This window comes from Dama dama, chromosome 16 (assembly GCF_033118175.1).
Source record: "Dama dama isolate Ldn47 chromosome 16, ASM3311817v1, whole genome shotgun sequence".
In the NCBI taxonomy this organism is placed as follows: Eukaryota; Metazoa; Chordata; class Mammalia; order Artiodactyla; family Cervidae; genus Dama; species Dama dama.
The window spans coordinates 8,206,321-8,230,591 of NC_083696.1; the positions used below are offsets into that span (position 1 = coordinate 8,206,321).

Consider the following 24,271-nt stretch of genomic DNA (forward strand, 5'->3'; position numbering starts at 1 on the left):
ACACCAAAGCTCTTTCCACTTTGCCCTGCTGACCAGACAACCTACGTTTGGTTGATTCACCGTATTCCAGCAGGCAGGGAAGCCCTCCTCTGTCCTTCCCCTCACTCACCGTCCAGTGATGTCTTTGAGCTTTTCTGTCTTTGGTTGTTGAAGAAGTGAGGAGAGATGGAGAGGAAGAGCATGGCATAAAGCCTTGCAGGCAGCAAGTCAGGGAGCCCTGACCCCAAACAAGGGCATCTAATGGAGTCACTAGCCCACTGTGTGGGACCGGAGCTCCTTCACTGCTTCGGGGGAGACTTCTAGCAAATACAGAGTCACGTGGGACTTTTGGAAGGAGTTAACACGTTAGATGAATCCCCAGAAGAGGAGGAGGAAGTTGGGAGCAGTAGAGGAGTCAAGGGGTCCTATGGGAAGTGAACGCTAGACTTCTCAAAGAAATGGTCACTCAGCTTCCTCAGATAGCGCTAGTCCTGGCCAATATTCCATTCACTGGATGTTTTATCTCAGAGGAAAAAAAAATGTATTGCATCTAACAGACCTTCAAGTAAGTGAGAATGATTTTACCTGAGGTGAATCTCTATAACCCTCAGCCTCCAAACCACATCCTCCACTGGCAACCTGGGAATGAGCATAGAAAACAAGCAACACCAAAACCAGGCTTGGGCTGAGGACTCCGTGCAGAGGGGATGTACACGTAGTCACTCTACCCGCTCACGTGGGAAACAGTGCTACTGTAGGGAGAAGAATGCAACCATAGGAGGTGGGATGCCAAGAGGGGCTGCCTCTGCCAAACAGGAGGCTGAGTGGTTATGAATTCCATTAACATCTTCTGCTGTAATGTTTAACATGGTTTAGTTGCTCCAGTCTGATCTTGATGATGATCTACATGGAACACAGCCAAGGTAGCCTTGGGTAAGTCATTTATCCTCCCTAGGCCCCTTCTCCTCATCTGTGAAATGAACGTGTTGGGCAATCTAGTTTCCCTCTTGTTCTAAGAGTGAAACAAGAAGAATTTCATTATAAAACACAGCATGGCAAATGTTCACTTGTTCCTCCATGGTTTCTTTCATTCAATAAACATTTACTGAGCTTCTGCAATCCCCAAGGTTCTCTGCTAGGCAAGGAAAAGCGGGTGTGACTACTGTCCTCTGGAAGCCCAGTGAATAGGAGAAGAAACTAGACATATACACATATAGTTATACCACGCACAGGCGATGAATGCCCTCACAGAGTTATAACAGGCTATGGTGCATGGAAGCGTTTCTTGTGGAAGACGTCAAGAAAGCCCCATGGTGAAGTTGGGCTTCTCTGGTGGCTCAGACGGTAAAGAATCTGCCTGGAATATGGGAGACCTGGGTTTCATCCCTGGGTCAGGAAGATCCTCTGGAGAAGGAAATGGCAACCCACTCCAGTATTCCTGCCTGGAAAATTCAATGGACAGAGGAGCCTGGAGGGCTAGAATCCGGGGTGGGTCACAAAGTCAGACATGACCAAGCAATAAACACTTTCTTACACTTTCCTGGTGAAGTTAGATCCAAACTGGATGCCAAGTGGATGTGCGAAGGTAGAGGTGGAGATTCCAGGCAGAGTGTACCATTAGCAAAGGTTCAGGTATTGGAGAGCATATGGTGTATGCAGACCCATTTCCCTGGAAGGGGGGCTGCAAAAGCCCCAGAGAAAGATGAAAACAAGTGTCTTATCTGGGTTCCTCTTACTTAAAAGCCAAGGTATGGCTTAAGATACCACAAAGGTTTTGGAGAAAACTCCTTTTATAAGTAGCCTCTTCTAAAAATACACAAATAAAGCTAAACGTCTCATTTTTATGTTACTGGAATATACTTCTATGACAGCTAACTTAATGCCTTATAACGTTCTTATTTGTTTGTTCCACCGGCTTGTTTCCTGCCTTGAGGACCAGCTTGATTACATTTGGCTTTTTTTTTTTTCTTCCCTGCAATTGGGGAACCACTTGTAACGCGTGCCAAGTCGCTTCAGTTGAGTCCGACTCTTTGCAACCCCATGGAGTCTGCCAGGCTCCTCTATCCATGGAATTCTCCAGGCAAGAATACTGAAGCGGGTTGCCACTTCCTTCTTCAGGGGATCTTCCCAACCCAGGGATCAAATGCACATCTCCTGTATTGGCAGGTGGGATTCTTTACTGCTGAACCACCAGGAAAGTCGCTACAAGGATGGGGGGCCAGGCTTGGGAGTTTCCCAGAAGAAGCCAGAGGTATCACCCAGCTTTACAGCACACACTCTTATCCCATTTAAATACACATGCAGTGACAAATATGTATTGATTATGTATTATATGTAAATATAGTCTTTATGCCATATAACATGTATAATACACTATTCTACTATTGTATTCCCTACCCCCGAGCAGACATTGGAAAGCTAAGAGAAATGGAAGCGCTCACTAATGGTAAGAATACATGGCCTCATGCTACAACAATATGTTTTGGCTAAAACACAGAATTAAAAACTTCCAAAACAACCAATATTTGAATCAGCCAAAATGGTTCAAAAGTTCAAATGAACTGTTTAATGACATGACTATTTATGGGCTTTCTTGCCATCTGGGAAGGTCACTAGAGCGAAGAATCCTAGAACACCAGGGCCAGAGAGACCATAGGAATGACCTAACTTGCCCCACTTTGTTCAGATAGGGAAACGGAGGCCCACAGCAATAATGACAAGTGTGGGGGTGATATCTTCAGTATGAAAAACAAGTGAATTATTGAAATCTCTGTTATTAGTGCTTAATTCTAAGAAAATTAAGGATCTCTGAACTAGCCCTGCAGAACAAAGAAACACAGCTTCCATATGCAAATACAGTAGATTTTTATACAAGTGGTGTTACAATCTAACAGGGCATAAAACATTATCTAAATATCATCTGAACAATGTTCCTGGGCTATAACGTGTAATAGAACTGTGGAGCCCAGGGCTGGCATTTCAATGTATTCCAGTGCTTCTCAGAACCTCAGTTTCTTTGTAAAAAGGGGACAGCAGGTATGCCTATTACACTTTCTGGTTAGAGGATGTAATGAAGCAGTGTCCATAAAGCACCCTGAGTGACACCGAATACAGACTTCATAAAGGAGGGTCTGGCAGTAGCTACAGCTTAAGTGGTGCCTCATTTCCCTCCAGGATCCCCCAGAGTACTAAGAGCCGTGACAAGCTCAAGCCTGGGCGCCCTGGCCTGGCCGCCTCCCCGCTCCCTCCCATGCCCGTGTGTGCCCTGAGGATCCCCACTGCATGCTAACCACCAAACTCACCAGTGACTCAGAGCTTGGAACGAATCCACAGCAGGCTGGAGAGCGAAGGCACAGCTTATGTTTCAAAGATTAACTAGCTACTTTTTTTTTTCCTTATGATGGATACCTTTCAGCAATTGAGAAGAAACCTCAGGGAACTCTCTTAGTAGACCCAGCTTAGAAGACAGGATCTCTGCACAGGGCATGAACCGTGTCAAAAAGCTACTCCCCTGTAGGATACCAGGGCTAAGACAATACTGCCTCTAAGCAGCTGGGCAAGGCTCCCTCCCCCGCGCAAAACAGGCTGGGAACTGATCTGTGTGCCCAGCGCTGTTCCCACCTGCCGGGAACTAATCCCTTATCTCTCTGCTGGCCCCAGAAACCCCAAACAGCCCAGGCTTTTGAAAGGCTTTATCTCCTCTTTCCAGGAATTCGGCTCAGCCTCTCCGCTCTCTCCAAGGTGCCACTGAGCAGCGGCTGCCCGGTGAGCACCCGGGCTGGCGAGCCCGGGTCCTGTTGCCACGTTTCCAGCCTGCCTGGGGAGAGAGCCAGAGTTCCCCCTCGCTCCCTGCACTGCTGTCTCACAATTAGAAAATCCTTTGGGGGAGCAAAAGCAAAAGTCACACTTTACTAACAGCTGCTCCCGGTCGGGGGCAGAAGAGGAAAGAGGGAATTCCTACTTTTGCAATAAATTGTATGCAAATAGGTTCTCTCCCTGGCAGAGAGCTGGGAGCGAGTGCGTCTTTCATGAGCTAACGCTGTTCCGCTGGGAGGGCTGTTCCTTTAATTCACCAACTGAAAAAGTGGGAAAGGATGTCTGGAGGCGAGGCGTCCCATTTCAGAGGAAGGAGCTCGCTATATAAGCCAGCCAAAGCTGGCTGCACCGGCCACAGTCTGCCTACTGTCACAAGCTCTCCCGCGCGCGCACTCACTCCGCGCCGCCGGTCCTCCGCACAAAGGCGGGCTCGGGGTGACACTGGGGGCCGCGCGCAGGGAGCCCCGCTGCTCACATCCAGGCACTAGTTCCATGGAGCTGGTTCACTCAAGAATCTAAGGTTTTCCCAACTCCAGAAAGGTAAGTCTGTTTCACCCCATTACCAAAGATCACTATGATAGACTGCTTGCATTTCCGGTACTAAGTGGGTCGTGGTTTCCTAAATGATAAAACTTTGGCTTTATTTTGGTTGCTGGCAGGATGTATTTGCTATGATCCGATGCACCTTGACTTGTTTTCTACTTGCCCCCTTCCAGTCTTGGAGATTTCTGTCTGCTTGTTTTAGTTCTATGAAGAGTTCCACGTGCAGGGAACTTTTTAGGAAGTTGTTATAGCTGCCATTCTTCAGAGGGAGAGTAAGAATTCACTCTTCACTGGCTACCTGGCTGACTCACCTGTGAATATTTCTGTTTGAGGGTTTTAAGGTAGCAGAGTTTTACAGTGGAGTTTGCTCGTGGCCTTTCCATGGGGTAGGTTAGGAGGAGATTCATAGAAGATGGTAGAAGAACAATAAGATTTTACATCTCAGCGACCCTGACTTGACAGTTTAAAAAGAGTTGTGTACCATCCCTACGACATCCACCCTGTGGTCAGACTTGGGAAGGGATGCGGGCTGGGTGAACAGAGACGGTAACTCCTAAGGTCAGATGGACAAGTGTGGACTACAGGACGGGAGCGGTAGACTCTGAAGGGCCAGGGGACTCCCCAAGGATGCCTCCTGATCAAGGATGCCTCCTGATCCCTGGGCTGGGCACCTGGGTATGTTTGAGGTGCTCAGAGTCAGCAGCATCCCATAACTTTCTAGAATCACCTCTCCCTTCCCCCCTCTCATTGCAGAAAGCCCTGAGAAATAACTGCCCCTGGGGAATGGGAAGCACAGCTCCCCTGGCAGACTGGAAAGAACATAGGGGTATTTCTTGGTCCCAGCAGTGTTGTAAGGGGATTAGGAACTTGGGTTTTGAAGCCAAGGATCCCTTTAGTGTCCCCATAACTGCCACACCACACAGGACCCTGGTAAAAATACGTAACCTCTTCAAGCCTCAGTTTTCACTTCTTTAAAATGGGGACAATAACTTCTGTTGTCATTATAAGGAAATGAAATATAAAGAAATTGGAGACGCACAGGCTCCAGAACTGGCAGTCTGGGTAATCACTGTCATTGCTCCAAACTGCTACCACCTTGGGGGTAAAAAGAGGCACTGAACCGATCTTGGATTGTTTCTTGTGCGTTCCTCACCCCACCCCGACTCCTGCTCCCTGACTTTCTGTCCCACCAGGTCTTAAGGCACCTCTCTAGCTGGCAGGTCGGACTCTTGGCTGCATTTTACAAGCTGGAGGTTATGTTGGCACAGCTTGGAAGAAAAGGGAGCAGCCTGGGTTGGATGTAAAATGTCGAGCACTGATGCCAGAAGGCACAGGTTTTGAGTTTGGGCATTTGCGGATTCTGAAGCTGTCGGTTATAAAGTACCATGCTGCTGCCGAGGGAGTCCTTGGAATGTGTTCCATCCAGAGGGAGAGCGGGACAGGGAGCCTCCCTTGAAGAATGAATGCCTGTTTTTCATGTTTTTGTGAACTTCCCCCCCTTTGATGGTGTTTTCCCATCTGTGCTTTAGAAATAAAACCTGCTGTCTGCCCCAGCCGGCTTCCTGCGTGGTCCTGAGATGTGACGAGGCTAACTCAGGAGTGGGGGAAAGCTTTGCTGGGTGCTGTTGAAACCTGTGGAAGTCTGTTGGCATTGTACGCATCCAGCCCTTTGCAGCAGACAGAAGTGCCTGCGCACTGAAACTGTGTGTCGCTGGGAGGTGATGGCATTTGGGGGAAGAAAACGAATATGCCTGTTCTCTGATTTGCACAAGCAGTGTGAACTGGATAAGAATTGAGAAGTGTGTTGCCAAGCTCTTCAGGTGTTAACATCTTTTTTTCTATGCTTTGAAAAACCTAGCTCCCCTATCTCCTTTCACCAACTCCCTCCCTCACCCAAAGGAACCAGCCTTCCAAACATTGGCTTTATCATCCATAGAGAGGAGAACCATCTGTATCTCACAGGGCTCTTGTGACCCTCAGTGAGATAATATATATCAAACTTGGTATAGCACATGGCATGTAGTAAGAGCTCAACAAATGGAGGTTTTCCTTGGTTTTCCTGTTTATCAATTTGCAAGGACTTGGCCAAGATTAGTGTTCTGAGACAGTGGTTTGCAAAAGGCAGTGGAAACATTCATTAAGTGAAATGGAAATGAATCTGGCAAAATCCTGATATACAGCAGGTAAATGTGGGCCGATTTGATTGAAGCAGGTTTGGGGGTTCCAAAACTCACCCCAGGGCCCTCAGCCTCTGGGACACTTCCGCAGAACCTTAGGCACGCAGAATTCAGTGAAAAATTAGGAAGCCGGGTAGTGTGTGTTCAGCCTGCAGCTCTGCACTTTGACAAGGATTTGTGGCCCTCGCCATCCAGTAGAATTCCAAGAAGTTTCCCAGGTAACACAGTAGATAGACATATATGCCGAGGCAGGGCAGGGGCGGGGCGGGGTTGGGGGCAGGGGGAGGGTGTTAAATGTTTAGTAAAGTACGAGTTTTTAATTAACTGTCATGACAGCAATAGCCAAAACACATGGAAAGCCCACTTTCTAAATCTTTGTATACCTCATCTCACTGAAGACCCACATGTGTCCGAAAGGGACCATACCTACTGGACAAACCTCGAAAAGCAGAGAGAATGAGTCACAGATCTCAGAGGGATGGAGTCTTGTTTCAGACCCAGGTCCCCACGACCCTCAAATCGGACCCATTCGGCCACATTCCTGCTGAATGCTGCTGCTTCTTGAACTGCCTTTAGAAGGGAAAAAAATAAAAGCTCTCTCTGACTAAATCTGCCCCTCCAGCCAGACTGTGGCCACCCATAAATACAGCAGTAGCCCGATCATATAACCAGAATGGAATTTGGAAAGGGAATTCAAGCTGACAGAATGAAAAACGTATCCCCCTTAATCCTACCCTTCTAATGCTCACAATGGACTGCGAACACCTATTCTCACCTCCCCTTGGATTTCTACAAACAGCCATGCTTTCTTAGAGGCAAAAGTATCCAGCTGGCTTAATACACAAGTCACGCTGAAGTCACGGTGGTTTGGAATGCAGAGTAGGGAACAGACATTTAAGTTAACTCCATATACAAGCCCTCTGTGATGATAAAACACACACACACTCAAAATAGTTATGCGGAACTATATATCATATATGTGATAGGAGGGTTTGCCTTTGGTTCCTCATCGATTTCTCACTCCAACACTGCAAGTTGTGAATTACTGGCCCCATTTCATAGCCAGAGAAATTGAGACCCAAGGAAGTTGAAATGATGCATCGGAGGGTTTCCATAAGTGAGGGCAGAGCTGGCTTTGAACCCAAACTTTTGGACCAACACCCTACTATTTTTTCCACTAGGCTGTATCACCTCCAGCAGTCAGGCTGGGCAGACTTCCATGAAACCCTGAAGGATGTCTTTTAGTGGTTGGCCAAGGTGGCAGAGAAGCCCTCAGCTGGCTTTGGCGTCTATTGATTTTGCAGAATAGCCCTGCGTATATCATTTTTCATGGTGCTCAGAAAAGGTCAGCTCCTGGTGTTGAAATGCTCTGCCTGGAGACAGAAACGTTCAAATTTCATGCCTGGGAGAGAGAAGAATGACCCTAGAAGCAGCAGTCAGGTCATTATTGCCGAGTTTCATCCTAGAAAAGGAGGCACGCCCTTTGCCTTGTTGGACAGGTGGGAGCTCTGACTGGGAAAGCAGGGCTGTACCTGTACCTGCATCCCCTTTGAGAGCCAGGTAAATGAGAGCATCTGTTTTCAAAAGGGCTGATTGGCCGATGAAGTGAAGTCAGGGTGCCCAGCCTTGGGGCAGTGAATCCCAGGAGATCAGGAAATAGTTGTAAGCTCTGAGCCACAAATTCCCCTGGGTTATGGTCGAGCTCAGACTCCCTGCTGTCTCATGTGGAGCAGCTGCTCCAAGCCTCATCCTGAAGGTGAGTGTACGTGATGCTGTCCTGGACCACAGCCCCTCAGGTGTGCTCATCCACGACCCCTCTTCCCTGGGTGTTTCCATCGTTCCCCATGTCGGTCTATGTCCTCAGGCCCTCCTTGGCTGCACCAAGCTTCTATTTCTTCCTGCCTTTTAGAACCCCTCTAAAAGCCCACCAGGCTTCCCTGGTGGCTCAGTGGTAAGGGATCCACCTGCAATGGAGGAGACGCAGGTATGATCCCTGGGTTAGGAAGATCCCCTGGAAAAGGAAATGGCAGCCCACTTCAGTTTTCTTGTCTAAGAAATCCCATGGACAGAGGAGCTTGGCAGGCTATAGTCCATGGGGTCAAAAAAGAGTAGAATGCAACTTAGTGACTAAAAAACAACATGACTCAGTCACATCTCACTTTGAGGAGATCACAGGGAATCCCCTTGAATCTAATCCCAGGCCAGTATACACACCTTTGACATGTGGGAAACATTAGATGAAGATTCCTTTCCAAGAAGGAAAGCCCCTCTAAACTCCCATAAACTCTAGGCCATAATTCCATCCAAAGCGAAGAGCGGTGGCCTTACTTTCACAAGGGACTGTACACGCCTACATGCCTACCTGATTCTCACCCTGGTGACCAGACTGCTTATTTTAGTTATGCCCTGAAGCCTAGAAATCCTTTTTCTGTTCCCTCCTCTGTTGTCTCATTTTTCTGGTCTCTCCTTAACTTCAGCAGCAATGTAAGTTCAACACCTCATCACTCCCTTTGACCCTCCATCATGGAAAAAAAAAGTCAGATGCCCACATTGAAAGCAGATCGGGAGTGGAAAATCCCTTTCATATGTATTTTTAGTCTATTTGTGAGTGAAAATGAAAAAAAAAAAGTCATTTCATGCCAAGTTGTTTCAGATTTTTTAAATATCCTGAAATTCACAGGCCCTTAATTATGCAGCCATGGTAACTCAAATAGCTTTGGATGGTCCTTTAACCTCCCCTCTGTCAAGAGCCAGAAATATTTCAGAAGCTCTGAAAGTAGACAGCTTGTTTCAGAATTAACCATTGATCAACTGTTACCCTGGAGAAGGTGAGTTGGCAGCTACTAACCTCTACATGAACATGTCCAAAAAGTTCTAGGAGGGACTGACAATGGTAATAACTAATATTTACTGAGGACTCTACAGGCATTGTGCCATTTAATCTGCAACAATTGCTTCCAGCAAGTAGAAATGCCTCTCAGTTCAAACCTAGGGGACCCGAGTCTGGAAAAGTGTAAGTGGCTTCCCCAAGGCCACGCAGATAGTGATTGCCGGAGTCAGAACTCAAAGGCGGTTCCAAGTCCTGAGCACGTGGATATAACCGTCACACTCCACACTGAAGTTCTATTCATCTCTGACAACAGACGAGGCTGGACAGAGAGCAGAGCCCAGAAAGAGGCAGAGATGTGTGTCTTTCAGACTCTAGTGTTTTCAGCAGGTGGCTGCGGCTGCTCTCTCCAACTCATTCCTTCAGGGCCCACTCCCTGCAGAAACTGTGATGAAACAAGTAGTGTGTGATTTCTAGCATAAAATGTTTCCCCTAGGGGCTTCCCAGGTGGCGCCAGTGGTAAAGAACCAGCCTGTCAATGCAGGAAACAAGAGACGTGGGTTTGATCCCTGGGTCAGGAAGATGCCCTGGAGAAGGAAATGGCAACCCACTCCAGTACTTTTGCCTGGAGAATCCCATGGACAGGGGAGCCTGGTGGGCTACAGTGCATGGGGTCACAAGAGTCAGACACGACTGAGCAACTACACCACCACCACCTTCCTTGTAGTATTCTGCAGTCATTTATTAGGGCCTATTACTAGTGGCTTGGAGCTTTCCTGGGGGCTCAGCAGAAAAGAATACACCTGCCAATGCAGGAGCCTCAGGAGACACGGGTTCGATCTGTGGGTTGGAAAGATCCCCTGGAGGAGGGAATGGCAACCTGCTCCAGTATTTCTGGCCTGGAGAATCCCATGGACAGAGGAGCCTGGCGGACTACAGTCCACCAGGTCTCAAAGAGTCGGACACAACTGGAATGACTTAGCATGCATGCACACGCATGTGTCCCCTACCAGGCTGGAAACCGCAGGAGGGTGAAGCCTGATTCAGGCCTCACCCCTGCTGCCAGCCTGAGACATGCAGCAGGGACACACACAGGTGAGCAAGCGCTCGCCCTGCTGGTGGGCTCACACACCCCTCTGACAGTTCCTGCAGAGCCCTGCACCTTCCCCATGTACCTCTGTGCATCATAACTGCCCTGATGGTCTCCTCCGCCCACCACCGGACAGCACAGCGTTGAGGACAAAGTCATCAGGGAGGCGGGGACCCTGTCTGCTGGAAGCTCACCCTCCCCAGAGCTTAGCCACCTGCTGGCCGGTGGCAGGCCTTCCGTCAAGTATTGTTGAAGAAACTCTGCTGTCCTAATGGAAATAAACAAAAAGCACAACACCGCTTGGCTTCTGAACTGGGTCCTATGGTGACAGAAGCATTTTCACATGCCAGACACACTTCTGATAAAGCAGGATTCTCATACATTTACAGAAGTATAAAATAAATTTTCTGTGTATCACTCTCAGATTTTCCCAGCAACCAAATATTATTTCACAGCTAAGTGAACTGAGGCCACTAAAGGTTATCATCTGCACAAAGTAGAAGGTGGTGGCATTGGGATTCTTCTTCAGGAACTCGACAAACGGTGCTTCTCTCCCTGTGTCATTGGACATTCAGGTATTACTTCCATTTTCCAGATGAGAAAAGAGGTTAGAGGCAACAGGCTACTTGCTAGAGGAACAGTCACATTTTTAAACCGTATTCAATGGAGAGAGTAATGCTTAACACAAATACAAGAATTTCCAATGGTTGACTTTAGACAGAGAGATGTATCAGACAACTTAAATTTAATCTCCCAGGGATGTGTTCAGGATAAAACCATACTTGGTGGTACGCAGGGAAAAAATGAAACTTCTCATGTTGCCCAATGCAGGAGATGTGGGTTTGATCCCTGGATCGGGAAGATCCCCTGGAGGAGGAAATGGCAACCCTCTCCAGTGTTCTTGCCTGAGAAATCCCATGGATGGAAAAGCGTGGCAGGCTATACAGTCCATGGGGTCGCAGAGTCGGTCACGACTGAGCATGCACATACACACGAGGCAAAAGAGATGGAACCTTGAATACTGAGTGCAATTCAGTATATTTTGGTTCAAAGCAGATTGAGTATTGAGTGCAAGTGCAAGTATATTTTGGATCTAGCTCTATGCCTGTGGATGCCACATAGGGAAAGCCTGGCTATTGGCAGTGCCCTGGGGAACTCTGCTAGGCATGCCATGCAATAAGCATATGCAAACCTTGCTGCAGAAAGTGACGCACCACAGCCAGCACAAGAGAACTTAGAGCAACACTGGACTCCCTGCCAGCCAGAGACCCTCAGGAAGAGGGTCAGAGACCCTCAGCAGAGACCCTACCTGCATCCAGGGTAGGCTGGCAGCAAGAAACCAACCAACCACCGCCACCAACATTAACAGCAATGAGGCTTGTGAGGCCCTCCAGCCAAGGAAGCCATGATTGCCCACCCAGGGAAGAGACAGCCGGGAGGAGCACATACCTGACGAGCTCTGATGGAACAGGAGAAATGCACCTGCTGGGGAGGCAGCTCAGAGTGGGCAGCGATACCTGCAGTGCTGCCCCCAAGGAAGTGGTCTGCTCTCTGAGGTCCTTATGTCCTGGGTCCTAGCGTGGATGCATAGAGGTAGCCCTATGCAGAGATGTCACAGGAGGATGTTCCAATCGATAGGTGGGGGCGGGAGGGGGGTTAAAAAGAAGTTCCCTTCAGCCCATAGAATGTTGAAACTAAAAGGGCTTGTTGGTAGCCTCCAAGCCAGGGTCCTGGACAAAAGAATTGAGAGGCTCCTCCAAGGTGTTCTAGGGGCGGCCAGGTAGAGGTGGAAAGGCCAATCACTCAGCCTTATTTCAACCAAAGCCTTTCCACTTTTTTTTTTTAATTATTTTATAGTAGAGTGTAGCTGATTAACAGTGTTGTGATAGGTTCAGGTGACTCAGCCATACACACACATACATCCATTCTCCTCTAAACTCCCCTCCCATCCAGCCTGGCACATAACATTGAATAGAGTTCCCTGTGCTATACAGTAGGTCTTTGTTGGTTATCCATTTTAAATAAGCAGTGTGGATATGTCCATCCCAAGCTCCCTATCTCTTTCCCCAGTTCGTCTCCCCGGCAACCGTAAGTTTTTCTCTAAGTCTGTGAGTCTGCTTCTGTCTTGTATATAAATTCATTTGTATCATTTCTTTTTAGATTCTGCATATAAGGATATCATATGCTATTTCTCCTTCTCTCTCTGACTTACCCTCACTCAGTAAGACAATCTCTAGGTCTACTCATGTTGCTGCCAATGGCATTATTTCATTCTAAAACCCTTCCACTCATCTCTTTGGGGCACTAGCTTCCTCATGAGACATCATTTGATGAAAGAGTTCCACGGCCAAGGAAAAACAAAAGGTTTTGGAAATTGCTGGCATAATTTATCTTCCCTCATTTTAAAGATGGTGAAATGGAGACATGGAAAAGGAAAAAGTCCTTCTAAGACCTCATGCCAGTTGGCAACAGGGCCAGCACTGAATCTGAGGTCTTCTAACTCATGCTCTTGGAAGATGGGGGCAATATAAAAAGTGTCAGAGCTAATACATTCTTTAGAAAGGAAAAATCAGCAGGGTTTTATTCCCTGAACAGCTTTAGAGCACATGGGCTGAGCCAAGGAGTCCTCTGTATTAGCGATCTGTCGTTACATAACAAATTCCCACAAAATTTGATCGTTTAGAACAACACACATTAATTATCCTGCAAGTTGCTGTAGGTCAGGATTTCAAGCACAGCTTAGATGGACGTCCTGCATCATGGTCTCTCATGAGGCTGCAACCACAGGGTTGGCCAGGATTGGGGTCTCGTCTGAAGGGTCAACTGGGGAATGATTAAAGCTCACTTATGTGGTTGTTGGCTAGATTCAGTTCCTTTCTAGCTGTTGGTCTGAAGCCACCCTCACTTTATTGCCACGTGGGCCTCTCCAGCAGAGACTCCAGCATAGCTGCTTCATCAAAGCCAGCAAGAGAGAGAGAGAACTTGCAAACAAGATAGATATCACAATCTTGAGTAGCCTAACGGTGGATGTGACATCACATTATCTTAGCCACGTTCTATTGGTTTGAAGGAAGTCTCTAGCCATCCCAAACGCAACAAGGAATTACACAAGAATGTAAACAGCGGGAGGTAGAAATTGAAGCCGATCCTTTACCTGCTATTCACCTGCTACTGCCTCCATCACTCCAGTGTCACCAATGTCTAACAACTTATCAGTAAGTTCATCCAGCCCACCTGCTCTCATAGTGATGAGCAGTCAATACTTACGGTAAACACTAGTGTGGACTTTGTCTTATTTAAACTTCTTGTCCATTCAATACCAGGTGGAGCCTGGTATGTTGCATTAGATGTCATAGGAGAGCCATGAGTCCTCTTGAATATAACCCCAGGGTAGGATCTTCCAAGGAATGACTTCAAATGCATTTTACTAAAGGGCAAGACAATTCAAAGTGACCCAAACTGAAACTCACCCATCATCCCCCTTCCCTGACCTGTTTCTCTCTTAGCAGATATTATAATGAAAACTTAACTCTAGGATTAACTCCTTCTCTTTTTCCACATTTTTGCCTCCCACCCTCCCCATCATCCTGCTAGCTCAGACTGTGATGTCTCACAGATGGATGATTGCAGCGTTTCCCTATTATTTCCCAGCCTTCCCTTTCAATCTGTCCCTCAACATTGGATTATAGAAATCAAGATTCCCAGGCATAAAGCTTTTGTCAAATGATTCTCTTTTGGCCACAAAAGAATCCCTAGAAAGGCATCAGTTTTCCCTGTGATCTGGCCCAGGTCTCCAAATGAACCTTGTACCTTCAGCTGTAATCTGTGCTTTCCACACCAACCATTTTGTGCTTTTTATGTTTTTCCAAATGCCATTCCTTGTTTCCCAGAATGGCCTTTCATGTATTTGTCACCTACTCATATTCTTTTGTTAAAATTCAGTTCAGGACCCACCTCCTCTGTACAGAGTGAATGTCTCTTTGCTGTCATCCCATTCCATGGCATGATTCTCTCTATCATCACTTTATCATGATGGAATTCTCGTCCACTCATAGGTCAACTCTTCCTTTAAAGTTTTAAAAAGAAGGATCTGTCTATCTAGTTTTTCCAAAATCAAATACAACTGGAATAAAATCCATTGTGTTCCAGATTTGGATTTTCCTTCCTCACCAGAGCGTGTTCAGAAGGTCTAAAACTTGAACTTGTTTTCATGCTTAGCCCTCTAGGCTCTCAACTATTCAAAGTGATGTCATAATACATGACAGGGGGAAGCCAGCCCAGCCCTGGGACAGGAAACCGTCTCAGGATGCAGACTTTAGGGAATGTCCTTGCTTTCAGAGGTGGCCCCCAGGATCAAAGTTTGCATTGCCTGGGATTTTGAAAAACCAGTACCAAGGACAGAGGAGGCCCGTCTAGGGATCTGAGGCTGAGTCACTAGAGACAGCGGAAAATCTGGCAGTTATAGCAAGGACTTGTCTACAACTAGTGGGAGGAAGGGGAGGGCAGAGAAGGGATGAAGATAAGGAGTTTCTCTGTCTTAGCGCATGGAGAAATTCATAGCCCAGGGAAAGGGCTGGGTAAGGGTTAAGAGTATGGTTCTGGCATCAGAAAACTCCAGGTCTGAGAGTTTGCTATTTGCTCTAAGCCTCATTTTCTTCATCTGTATTAAAGGCAAAACATTAGTAACACCTACTCCATAAAGTTATTGTGATGATTAAATGATATAGCAACTGCATTGCTTAGCCCAGAAATGCACTCAGTATCAACACCCTATTGTTATTGCTGCTCTTGGTATCTATCATTGAAGTAGTTCTTGGCAACAAGACTGCACTAGAGGAGCAGTTCCCCAAAGTGTGTCCAGTGGGACAGCCTCCCCATGAGATGCACCTCAAAAAAGTGTTCTGTACAGATTCACAGGCTTAGAGAACGAACTTATGCCGGGGGGAAGGGAGTGGGGAAGGGATGGTTAGGGAGTTTGGGGTGGACATGCACACACTGCTACATTTAAAATGGATAACAAACAAGGACCTACTATATAGCAAGGGAACTCTGCTCAATATTACACAGTAGCCTGGATAGAAGGGGAATTTGGGGGAGAATGGATACATGTATGTGTATGGCTGAGTCCCTTTGCTCTCCAACTGAAACTATCACAACACTGTTAATAGTCTATACTCCAGGATAAAAAAAAAAATGTTAAAAAAATAAGTTTAAAAAGTGTCTGTGGCCAAAAGATTGGAGAACACTTGACACCATCCTGTTCTTAGAAATTCATGGCTCATGTGTTCATTCAATATGTAATTCCAAGGGCTAGAAATACAACAGAAAACAAGACATGTGAGGTCATTTTATTTGTGGAACTTATGGTGAAAGAGGTAGACAAAAAAAAAGGAAATCAAACTTATACTACGGTCTCCAGGAGATACTTGCTGAGAAGACGTCTAAAACGAGGCAAGGGATCAGACAATTGCTGGTGATGAGGGGGGTGTTCTTTTAACTAGGGTAAGACATGGAGGTGACCTTTGAACAGAGATCTGAATGCAGTGAGGATGTGAGCTCTGTAGGCAGTAGTGAGGAGTTAGGATTTTATTCATTGTGATAGGAAGCCACTGGGAGATTTGAGGTAGGAGAGTGCATGAGGTGAGACATTTTGTAATTTGTAATTAATTTTGCAATTAATGTTCAGCTTCATTTAACCTAGTACCTTCAGACTTATTTGAACACAAACACCCTTTCCCACTCTCAGACCTGGAGCTTTCTGATGCCAGAGCCACACTCTTAATCCTTACCCTTAACCCTTAGCCCAGCGACCTAAGAACGTCTTAGAACATAGTCTGGTAAACTCTGCGTTGGTGTACCAGGCTTCATAGATTATAAAAGGACTGTAAATTTGCTCTCTAAATCTATAGTAAAAAGCCAAACAAACTCAGGCTGAAACAGACAAGCTCAGAGTGGGAAAACCTAGCTCCAGAGGTAGAGAGACAAGCAGAGCGTCACTCTAATTAGCAGCTCTTTTTAGCTAAGACGGTCAGTGAGCACAGCCAGGCTTCAGCAGACTCTGGAACTCCATCTCAGGCCAAATAAAACTTGCCAACATCTGTCTAGCATCTAATAAGCATTTGCAAACAATACACCTTGGCTTAAGCATTCTCCAAGGCGGGTGGGGAGAGGGGTTATGAAACTCAAGGTCCAGCCAGACACTCTGAAAGAAAGACAGGTCAAATATTTCTGCGCTTACACACGGACAGCCACCAGCTTGCTGTCGAAGCTCTGGGAAGTGGAAGCTGACGGTGTCTGCTCCCCTTATCAAGAAGTGCTAATTTCAATTTTCACCTTATATGAACTGCAGGAAATTTCTTGGTGCATCACCCCAGCATAGTGGTTGGAAATACATATTTTAGAGTGGCAAATCAGGGTCCAAAAGTGCCTTTGCCTCTTCCATCAGTTGCTGAAGCTCCCTGAGTCTAGATTTGACTTCTAAATAGGTCTATTAATACCTGGTCTCACCAGGTATTAATACCTGAGACAGTACCTGTCTCACCAGGTTGTCGTGACAAATGACAAGATAAATGATTACATGTTTTTAAAAAGCAGCTGATATAAGGCTTGGAACAAAACAGGTATATGGTAGGCTTCCCTAGTGGCTCGGCGGTAAAGAATCTGCCAAGGAAATGGCAACCCACTCAAGTATTCTTGCCTGGAGAGTCCCATGGATGGAGGAGCCTGAAGGGATGCAGTCCATGGGGTCACACAGAGTCAGACACGACTGAGCGACTAAGCAGCAACAGGCTTCTCCAGTGGCTCAGCAGTAAAGAATCCGCCTGCTAATGCAGATCCAGGTTCGAGCCTTAGGTCAGGAAGACCTCCTGGAGGGTGACATGGCAACCACTCCAGTATTCTTGCTGGGAAAATCCCACGGACAGAGGAGCCTGGCAGGTTACAGTCCATCGGGTCGCAAAGAGTCAGACACAGCTGAAGCTATTGAGCATGCACGCTTAACAAAATGTTAGTTTCCATCCTGCCCATTTCAATCTGTATTTGCTTTTATAATAAAGCAAATACACTTTATTTCATCACTTGTTAACTAATTACTATATTCCAGAAAGCATCAGGAAACTATGGGGTGACAGCTTATTTTGTAAATAAAGTTTTACTCGAACACATCTATGCTCATTCATTTGTGTCATGATTAGGGCTACTTTGCTATTGTAGAGTTGAGTACTTGTGACAGACCATCTGGCTGCAAAGCCAAACATATTTACTTAAGAAAAAGTTTACTGATTAGTCAGTGTATTCAATTTACACATGTAATTTCCAATCACTACAATGCTGGAAACTGGATATTTTATATTTATATGAATGAAGAAACTGAAGCAGAAATAAAGGTTCATCTAATAAGTCTTCCTCCAAGAACATGAAGCCAAATTCTATACCTAAAGGACGCTTAGAAAAATGATAGAAAAGTTATTCATTTGTATAATCCAGCCTTGATTTGCTCCTGACTACCTCTGACTTTTATGTCTCTCAGGCTAAATTTCTTGACCTTTAGGCTACTGTTGTTGCTCAGCTGCTAAGTCGTGTCCAACTCTTTGCGATCCCATGGACTGCAGCACAACAGGCTTCCCTGTCCTTCACTGTTGCCTGGAGTTTGTTCAGACTCATGTCCATTGAGTCGGTGATGCCATCCAACCATCTCATCCTCTGTCGCCCCCTTCTCCTTCTGCCCTCAATCTCTCCCAGCATCAGGGTCTTTCTCCAGTGAGCTGGCTCTTCACATCAGGTGGCCCAAGTATATGCTGAACTAAATGGTCCTGTATGGAAAGGTTCCCTCCCCCACCCCATCTGTTTCCTTATTTATTTATCGGTCTATTTGTTCATGTAAGTCCATTCTTTCAAAAATAAGAGCTGTAATTCCTAGACTCTCTAAAATGCTCTCATGTCTTAACTAATATCTTAGAAGTCATACTTTTTTTTTTTTTTTTTTTTGGAAAGCATGTAGCATGAGGCCCAATCTTCATCCAGGAGAGATTTTTAAGCCCCCCGTCTGCTACTTCTCACTTTATCTCCCTCTTACTTACTCGCTTTCTCTCCAGGCCAGACACATGGAGAATAGGCTGTTTCCAGGGGCTTTAGAGATTTGCCTGAGATATAGATACTATAGCTCATTTGACTTTGTGCCTTCCCTTCAAGTTCAAAACTGTATAAGAGTTACGTGCACCCCACATCCCCAATATCACCTTCCCAAGCAGTCCCATTATAGAATTTAAGTAACTCTCCTTATATCAACGATGGCAGACTTCCTGCTGATATTTATTGCATGAATACTAAATCATTAAACTGAACAATGAATCTTGTTGCAAAAGATAACGTAGTATATCAGAAAAAGCCTAAGGTTTGGAATTATAAGACTCAGTTCTTTATTCCGAGTTAACTGATTACTGACCGGGCAACTTATTTAACCTTCTCAGATCTTCAGTTCTCTCTCTTCTTTTTAAAGTCGATTTATTATTTATTCATGGCTTCATTGTCACATGTGGGCTTCTCTCTAGTTGCGGTGCGCAGACTCCAGAGCGTGTGGGCTCATTATGTGGTGCACGGGCTTAGATGCTCTACAGTGTGTGGGATCTTAGCTCTCTGACCAGGGATCAAACCCGCATACCCTGCATTGGAAAGCCAGTTCTTAACCACTGGATCACCAGGGAAGTCCTTAAGCCTTCAATTCTCTTAACAGTAAAATACAAACAGTGCTTCCTAAGTCATAAGGTTTGTGTCAAAGTTACATGGCATCACTAAAGTTCCTGGCCCAAGACAAATGTTCCATTGCTAGAGAGGCTCCACCCTGGAGCTACACACTTATCATGGACCAGTCATCACTGGGTACATCATTACTCTCATCTAATACACAAGGAAATGAAAGAGGAGAAGGTTTTGGATTGCTTCCAAATCTGCACTTTCCCGCTCTGTGCCACCAAACTTATGACATACTTCAAACAGAATGATCAAATAAGTTTGGGAAACACTATGAATGTTCCCTTTCTTGGAGATTTCAGATAAACACAAACATATGAAAGACTCTAGAAGATCCTGAAGTAAAGAAGCCTGGGGTAATTTGTTTAATTTAAAATAACATTTTCCAAGTAGGTTGAATTAGGAATCTCTTCTCTTTGCGTTAATAACTGTCAACATGTTGTAAATAACACTCTAGAAAATGCTGCTTAAAGTTACCCAGCTAGATTAAACTCAAGGCAAGGGTTGGAAGTAATCTCTATTTTTCAGGCTATGTGATGCTTCTCCTGTTCTCTCTGTAAGTTATAAAGGTTTTTCATTGCCAGTAATTACTCTGGACCTTTATCACTGAGTTCTTTTGCAATTAGTCCTTTTAACTCAGTCATGCAAACCACTCCTGGACATCATTAAAGGAAACCTGCAAAACCAAAGGTTAGAAATGGAGTCTCTGACTCATGCGTCAGTCCACCCAAATTAAACCCCTGCTTCCTCTTTTTCGCTTTGTGACCTTGAGCTGTGTGAGCCTCTATTTCCTCATCTATAAACTGAGGAAAATAAAGTCAGTTACCTCAAAGGTCTTGGAGAAGATTCAATAAGATAATCCACACAAGACACCTTAGGCAGTTCCTGGCTCAAATATGTTCAATCAATCTTAGTTATTATTGTAGCATTTAAATCACCCCTTTTTTGAGAAAGAAAAAGTAGACAATGAAGGTATGTCTGCCTTGCCTGGGATCATACTCATTAATTACTACAGTAGTTTGAGTTTTTTTCCGAGAGTCTAGTTTCCTGCTTCTAGTCTTGGAGGCATAGTTCCATTTCGGGAGTCAACTTTCATCAGAATGTATCAGACTTCATTGAACTTGATTCATACAGGCTTTTATAATCATCAGTGACTCCATCTGGCTCCCTCTGACACAGGCATCAGTCAAGCTGCATTCCATCTATTTATATCAGCACATTGGGTTGGAAATGATTGCCAAAGCTAGGTAGTCTTGCTATGCCAAATATTTGCACACATACTAACACCAGCACCCACTTGTATACCCGTGGCAGACATTGCTCATCCATCACAATACCTTTTGCCCTTGAGTTCAAACATGGCCATAGAATCTTTCTCAAAGTGGCTCCAGGCAGCCATTATCAACTGATTGAAATTGACACATAAACTGAAACTTGTCATCTCAAACCAGATTCAGCCTCTTAACCAATACTTGAGTGACCTCTACAATATTATTATTTATTTAAAAAAAAAATATATATATATATATATGTTCAGTGTTATAGAGCTTCCTAATAGGGGAGGACAAGAAGGAAAAGGAGAGACAAGGAGAATAAATACTAACATCTGGGTAGCACTTATTATTAATACACCAGGCATTTATAACTCCTTATCATACTCTGTCTCCAAAAGCCCTGAAAAAATCTTTGTTACACTGAAGAAACCACAATTCAGAAAGGTTATAGGACTTTGTCAAGGGCTCCCAGCAGGTAAACAATTTGATTTCAGGTCTTCCTAATTGAGAAGACAACTTCTTTCTTTCTCCCAACATAATTCCCCTTAAGAGTTTCCATAGCCCCTCTCAAGGCTCCATCTCTGGCCTTGGGTGGCTATAACAAGTTCACAAAGGCCACCGTGTTATGCAGCTCTTTTTAGAAAAGTTTCTTTTTTTTAGGGTTGAGTTGTGAGTCCATCTATCACCTGTCCTCCCTAGATAAATCTCTTTATTTTTGTACCTTGCTCAAGAGTTCAGGAACCCACTTTCCAATACTTGTGCAAGAGGCAAGGAGATTTCTTAAAATTCTGGATGAAAGCCGAAACAGAGGAGGTCATTGTTCCACTGGGAAATGAATTCAAATCTATTTTTGAAACAGTTTTCCAGAACTTTATAGGAACCTATATTGTTGCCACGTGGTCAGACCCACTTTTTTAATTTTATTTTCTTTTCTGTCTAGGCAAAGAAATAGGAGAGAGAAAGCAAGTGCTCTGCAGAATTTTTATTTCAAAAATTGAAACCAGACCATACCAGGGCAGTTTGTGGTCTGAATGTATCAATGGATCCAGTCATATTTCATCTGAGCTTTTCTTAGGTATACTAAACCACAAGTATGAATCTCATTATTGTGTCTGGGTGGAACTACTTTACGGATTAAGATTTGTGGGCTTAACTTGGTTGGTAATGAAACGTATGTTCAAGGGATGGGAGGGAGGAAGCCACGAAGCACTTGTAGTGCTTAGGCCAAACTCTAAAGAAAGAAACACTCAGGATTGGGCGGGGGTGGGGGGCGGTTCTTAATATTGGCCGTGTGACTTGGGTCTAAAAAAAATGAAATCCAAAATTAGGTCCAGCAGAAATATTGCCGAATCAGCAATGGACCACATGTCACTAGAACAAAAGAGACTCTAGAAGTGAAACCATACACGACTCCTTATTTCCCAGGAGAGTCTGCAGCCCCAAGAGTGGTTGTGACTTGCCCACAGCAATTGGCAGAAGCGTGGTTTGCAGCTCACTGTGTAGCTTTTCAGACTACAGCACATGCTACTATGTGGCCCCATGAGAGCCTCCAATCTCCAGGAGCTTAAAAATAAATAATGAAAATTCAAAATACAAAAGGAGAGAGAGTGTGACCTAAATTTAACAAATAACGCTACAGTGAAACTGGAAGGATTCCTAGTTACCCAGGATGCTGCCTTTGCACTGAAATCAGAGTTTTACACTATCTTAAAGGCCTGGTGAAGTCCACCTCCTGCCAAAGGTCCAGCTGAGTATACTTCAGTCAGACAGAAAGCAGGCAGTACTGGGGCCTCCAGAACTCTTGAGGTATTGATTAGAATCTCATAGGAAAGAGGCAGGTCTGTCTTGGATATTTTTTGTAACACTTGTGCTTATGGCATCTGGCACATAGAACTGATACAAGCTCACCGAATAGCCGAATGAGAAATATGAACTAATCCCAGGAGTGGAGCTATAATGAATTCCTCGATACGTCATGCCTTAAAAGAGATCACAGGAGAGCCAATTACATTACGGCCATTATGAAACAAAGATTATTTGTTTGTTCATTAATTCCATGAAAATAAGCATCAGCTAACTGTATGTAAGCTCAATCAAGAAATATATTTAGCTATATTTTATTCAAATATAAAGGTACTGTGCATTTATGATATTCAGGACACAATACTTGGTGTTGGGTATTAAGAGATGAATGACACAGATACGGTTCCTGCCCTCATGGGGCTTGCAGTTCACACACAGTCTAGCTGTATGGAGATGAACTGCTTAGTTGAATGTAAGTACAAGATAGAATTTGCTTATTGCTCTAAAAGAGGAAGACATACATATATGATAAAGCTACCCAAATCATTTGTAGAATGACATATGATGGAAATAATATCAGATCAATACTCAGAGAATTCAGAAGAGGAAAAAAGTTACCTGAGAAAGCTACTAATAATAGATGATTTTTTTGGAGCTGGATGTTTAAGGATAGAGAAATTTGCCTGCTCAGATGGGAAAAGGACTACTGAGGAGACTTCAGGGCATCCGAAATCCTTCCTCAGTGATAGCTGAGCTTGACAGCATCTCCAACGTGTCTATCAGCATGCTTCCTTTCTACAGACCTGGCAGGTTCTGTGGCATCTTAAGGCCCCAATTCCAGGATACTGATAGTCCTCCCCCCTCGAGCCAGGTGCTTGGAGGTTATATAGACAGAGCCTGGGCTTGGTCTTGAATAATAACTCCTTCCCTTGGTCCAGCACAAAAGACTTTATAAGACGGTGGCTCAGAGCACTTACTTTGGACCTGGATGGACCCATGTTCAAGTTCTGACTCCACTATCTAATGACTGTCTGAACTGGCATAGCAGCTCAATTGTCCTCTGTCTCAGCTTCCTCATCTGCAAAGTGAGAATAAAGATACCACCTCATATCACTTTGTAAGAATTTAAACTGGAGATTTAAAATGCTTGGCACAAGCTCTGGCAATTAAGCACTCAGTGAATGAGAGTTTATTACTTTTTATTATCTTTGTCATCATTTCAATCTTTTCTTGATCTTACCAGGGCTCTGCAATTGGCATTCGGGGATCCTAAGCACTTCCTCCCCCAGGAAGTCCTCTGTGAACTTCCAAGCTCAGCGTGACCCCTGTTCTCTCAATGCCTTTGTTCATACTATCACTGCTACTGAACCTTGTGTATGTTCTAATTTCTGAGATTTCTGGAGATAGAGAAGAGGTCCTAAGCTGCTTAGTTTCCCCAGCACCCAACATATCATGAGGCACATTATAAGTAAACTGCAGGTAGCTTCTGAAAGAGGCTTAACATTTCTGTTCCTGCTACTGGCTTAGAGTGTGCTGGGACACTTAAGAATATCACATATATTCAATCCACAGTACAAGGATTTAAAGTCAGTTCTTCCAATGAAATGTGACTATCAATAAATAATCATTGTAAATGCATAAAAAATAAAGTCAATTCTATTTCATGACCTTTCCAGAGGAAACTGTAAGCTTTTTGATAATAGAGAACATGCTTATCTTCTTCACATTTGTACCCCTCATGCTTAACTTAGGGCTTGGCACATGGCAGGTACTTAATAAAGGCATACTAAAAAGATATATAATTGGATGGATGAATGGACAGATGGCAATTGAAGAAATCCCACAAGACCATGAAATCTAAACATCTCAACACAGGTGCTCTCTAAGATCCCATTGCAGATCTTTCTTTCTGGGGACCATTACAGTGACCTCAGACTGAGAATTACTAGAAGTCTTTCATATGCACTTTTGTTGACAGCCTCCCAAGGGTCTCAGAAAATAGGTAAACCTTAAT

At 44.8% G+C, this 24,271-nt stretch overlaps 2 protein-coding genes across 13 annotated transcripts in view; one reads left to right on the forward strand and one right to left on the reverse strand.

The window, feature by feature from the left end:
• Nucleotides 1–4,134, reverse strand: part of LOC133071060 (10 kDa heat shock protein, mitochondrial-like) — a 93,324-nt gene extending 89,190 nt beyond the window's left edge. Inside the window, exon 1 of one of the 2 annotated variants that reach the window (XR_009696348.1) lies at nt 3,282–3,740. The gene's annotated coding sequence lies outside the window, so the exon portion shown is untranslated. Of the gene's footprint in view, nt 1–3,281 lie in introns of both variants that reach the window. The other variant, XM_061163326.1, reaches the window with a different exon arrangement.
• Nucleotides 4,135–4,143: 9 nt separating this feature from the next.
• TNC (tenascin C) overlaps nt 4,144–24,271 on the forward strand; it is a 100,955-nt gene continuing 80,827 nt past the window's right edge. For 10 of the 11 annotated variants that reach the window (XM_061163314.1, XM_061163317.1, XM_061163319.1 and 7 more), the window contains exon 1: nt 4,144–4,335. The gene's annotated coding sequence lies outside the window, so the exon portion shown is untranslated. Of the gene's footprint in view, nt 4,336–21,394; nt 21,530–24,271 lie in introns of all 11 variants that reach the window. The other variant, XM_061163315.1, reaches the window with a different exon arrangement.